Source organism: Cebus imitator, unplaced genomic scaffold (genome assembly GCF_001604975.1).
Source record: "Cebus imitator isolate Cc_AM_T3 unplaced genomic scaffold, Cebus_imitator-1.0 Scaffold102, whole genome shotgun sequence".
Lineage (NCBI taxonomy): Eukaryota > Metazoa > Chordata > Mammalia > Primates > Cebidae > Cebus > Cebus imitator.
The window spans coordinates 2,371,890-2,376,247 of record NW_016107417.1 but is presented as its reverse complement, the minus strand read 5'-3'; the positions used below and the strand labels follow the sequence as shown (position 1 = coordinate 2,376,247).

The following is a 4,358-nucleotide window of genomic DNA, read 5'->3' as shown; positions in this document are numbered from 1 at the left end:
GCAGTACAGTGGTGATCTTGGTTCACTACAACCTCCGACTCCTGGGTTCAAGCAATTCTCCTGCCTCAGCCTCCTGAGTAGCTGGGATTACAGGCAATCACCACCACGCCTGGCTAACTTTTGTACTTTTAGTAGAGACTGGGTTTCACCATTTTGGCCAGGCTGGTCTTGAACTCCTGACCTTGTGATCTGCCCACCTCAGCCTCCGAAAGCTCTGGGATTAGAGGCCTGAGTCACCGTGCCCAGCTGGCAAAAATATCTTTCTAACTGCAGGGTTATTGGTTATCTTCAGATTTGCTATTGAAACTTACTTACCATCAAGTCAAGTTGGGTTTCAGCATCAAAGACTAAGTACCTCCAACAGAAATATGACACTTTTACAACATAACAAGCAAGAAAATTAAAATGTGGCCTGGCGCGGTGGCTCACACCTGTAATCTCAGCACTTTGGGAGGCTGAGGTGGGCAGATCACCTGAGGTTGAGAGTTTGAGACCAGCCTGACCAACATGGAGAGACCTCATCTCTACTGAAAATACAAAATTAGCAGGGCGTGGTGACTCGCGCCTGTATTACTAGCTACTTGGGAGGCGGAGGCAGGAGAATCCCTTGAACCTGGGAGGTGGAGGTTGCGGTGAGCTGAGATCACGCCATTGCACTCCAGCTTGGGCAACGAGAGTGAAACTGCATCTCAAAAAATTTTTTTTGCAGCACATGTAGTTTGACAGGAAGACATAAGTGTATATTTTAAACTCTCAGTTCCTTTAGGTATGATGACTTGTGAACTTTGATCAGACTTCCTCTTCAGAAATTGTATTCTTTATGTTTAGGATCCCTCCTGTTCCTGTTAATACAGTAGCTGAACTGAAAGTTGTGTTGAGATGTGGTAAACAGTTGACTATCTCATGATCAAACTCTTGCTCTGACATTAATACACTTTATTTAGTATCAAGCCTAATTTTCATCTCTTATTTTTCCTCCCTTTAGTTCACAGAATCACCCAGTCCTTTATTCCTTTATTAATACTTTATTTTACAAGCAGTATATGACCACAGCCTCAAAAAGTACTTAAGCAACACATAGGGTATGATGTGAAAGTGCCACTGAAGCTCTCTTGCATCTTCCCACCTCCCCAGCCAAAAATACTATTAAGAATTCAGCACACATTCTTCCAGACCTTTTCCTAAGCATTGACATAGGATGTATGTACAGATACACAGACATTGTTTACGTAAGCAGAATCACTGTGAGTTGTTCAGCTTGTAAGAATGTATCTTGGGGATATTTCTGTTTTTGTACTTTCAGGTCTATCTCATACTTTTTAATGGCTGCTTAGTATGCCACAGAATGGAGAAAACACATTTTATTTAACTAATCCCACTAAATGGACATTTATTTCTAATTTTCTCTCTAACAGTCAAAAAATAAATTTAGAAAATGCAAATATTTTGTGTTTTTAGGGTCTTTCTAAGTTATATATTTCTACCTTTTTAAAAAGCTTATTAGAGTAGGAAGTGCCTCACTGATACTGTAATGTTAGAACTACACTGCCAGCACTTTGGGAGGCTGAGGCAGGCGGATCACGAGGTCAAGAGATCGAGGCCATCCTGGCCAACATGGTGAAACTCCATCTCTACTAAAAATACAAAAATTAGCTGGTTGTGGTGGCACACACCTGTAGTCCCAACTACTCGGGAGGCTGAGGCCGGAGAATTGCTTGAACCCAGGAGGTAGAGGTTGCAGTGAGCCAAGATCACGCCACTGCACTCCAGCCTGGCGCCTGGTGACAGAACAAGACTCTGTCTCAAAAAAAAAAAGAAATACACTGAAAACCTTGTTTCAGAAGAAAGAGTTGAAAGTGAGTTAAGTTCTCTGTGACTGTGGGCTTCATTAGCATTGTGTCTCCAGGGCTTTCTCTTTAGGTGTGATTATAAACCAAAAGCACTGTAAGTGGTTACGTAATTTTCTTACGATTTTTATACCTCATTAGTTCAAAAGAAGCATACATCTATAAGGATTAGAACTAGAACCCTGGGCCAGGCTTGGTGACTCACACCTGTAATCCCAGCAAGGTGGGAGGATCCCTTGCCCCCAGGAGTTAGAGACTAGCCTGGGCAACATAGGGAGACCCCATCTCTCAAAAAAAAAAAAAACCAAAAATTATCCAGGCATGATGGCTCATGGCTGTGGCTCCAGCTACTTGGGAGGCTGTCGTGGGAAGATTGACTGAGCCTGGGAGGTCAGGGCTTCAGTGGGCTGTGATTGTGCCATTGCACTCCAGCCTGGGTAACAGTGAGACCCCATCTCAACAACAACAAAAAGAACTAGAACAGTGACCTTTGGTTGTAACATGAAATCAGCAGTTGGTTATAATGGGTGCTTTAGGTTAATATTTTCCCATGGAGCTGGAGCCAGGCATTTGTCAAAAATGTTTTTTCTCTCTCCCTTTTTCAATTTGAAATCCTGCTAATACACTAATTTCTGTGGAACTTTCTACTAGCCACTACTGGTGGCCAGCTGTTGATGGTTTATTAGCACTCAAAATATTTAAAACAAACAAGAAACCTCTCTTCACATCTCCTTGCCCTGTATATGAAGATGTGCAAATATGGAAAAGTTTGATGTTTAAGCAGAATTAGTTATATTTTAAGTAGACAGATTTGAATCTTTCAAAAACCCACATGAGGCAAATACATTTCTTCAGCTCTGCTTTTCAGCAAATAGTGAGACTGGAGAGCAGGCTGACATTTGTCTTAGCTACCCAAGAAAGACCAAAATTGCCTTCTTGTTAGATTTTGCTTGCGTGCTTAGTTATGAAACAGACTGAGACCCTGTTTTCTTTTGTATTAACTGACCTCGGTATTAACCTCACCTTCCCTCCTCCCCTTTCATTTTTTGGTTTCTGGTTTTCCTTTCCAATTTGTTACAAGTATGCTTAGAGCACAAAGGCATTGCAGTTGATAGAGATTATTATGTTCTCTGGCGGTTTCAGTTTTCTTGACTTTAAGCTTTCTTCCTCCTAGACAAATAATACAGGCGGCTGCCATATCTGAGGGTTTTAGATTCTTGTTAACCTTTTAATGTATTGTAATTAAGATGAATTTGAAAAGAAAACCATTTCCTCTATTTAAGAATTGCCTTGGCAAGAAGTTGGAAATCCTAGAACCTTGTTGCAAAGGAATGTGTAACTATTTGTTATGAATGAGTCTGCTTAGGTCCAGTGAAACCTTCCTATTGTTAATGTGAAGTCAGATATCTTCAGTGAGGGAGAGACTGTCCTCTAAGGCAACGCAGCTAAAGCTCCAGGGGCAAAGGGCAGAGCGAATAAGCAGGGGCCTGTGTCATGGATTTTGTTCACTGACCTGAAAGCATTTGACTGCTCATCTCATGTTGCTGCTTTGCCCTTGGTCATTAGATATTAGGTCTACTGTAGGTCAATGAGACTGTCTACAGAAGGGTTCCAGTGCCCACCAAAAGTTGTTTGTAAATATGAAGTATTGCATATTATCTTTCCTAAGATTGTCAGAACCTAGAAGAACTGCCTTTGATTAATGTTAGAAAACAGCTTTTATGAGGCATAAAGTTCATTTAATAATTCCACAAATACTTACTGAGCATCTATTCTATATCAGGCGTTTTCTAGGTTTTTGGAAATAGAGTGGTGAACAAAATAGATGAACATCTCTGCCTTCATAGAATTTATATTCTAGCTGGGCACAGTGGCTCATGTCTGTAATCCCAGCACTTTGGGAGGCTGAGGCAGGAAGATTACTTGAGCTCAGAAGTTGGAGACTAGCCTGGGCAATATGGTGAAATCCCATCTCTACCAAAAATATAAAATATTAGCATGGTGGTGAGTATCTGTGGTCCCAGCTATTCATAAGACTGAGGTGAGAGGATCACTTGAGCCTGGAAGGCAGAGGTTATAGTGAGCTGAGATTGCACCACTGCACTCTAGCCTTGGTGACAGAGAGATACTCCATCTTGGAAAAAAAACCCTAGATTCTAGTTGGGGAGACATATACTAAGTAAGATAACACAAAGGGCATTATATAGTGTATTCGGTGGGGACAAATGCTGGGCAGAAAAAAAAATAAACAGAGGAAGAAGACAGGAAGTGTCAGGAGTAGTACTGTGGCTTAATTATTATTATAAATTGTTTCTTTTTGAAAACTATATGTATTATTTTTGCATTAAAAGCATTGCTCTGAGGCCGGGCGCGGTGGCTCAAGCCTGTAATCCCAGCACTTTGGGAGGCCGAGGCGGGTGGATCACGAGGTCAAGAGATCGAGACCATCCTGGTCAACAAGGTGAAACCTCGTCTCTACTAAAAATACAAAAAATTAGCTGGGCATGGTGG

General features: G+C 41.5%; 1 protein-coding gene across 1 annotated transcript in view; it reads left to right on the top strand.

Moving 5' to 3' along the window:
- PACS1 (phosphofurin acidic cluster sorting protein 1) overlaps window positions 1–4,358 on the top strand; it is a 186,529-nt gene that overhangs the window by 41,600 nt on the left and 140,571 nt on the right. The gene's annotated exons all lie outside the window — the stretch shown is intronic.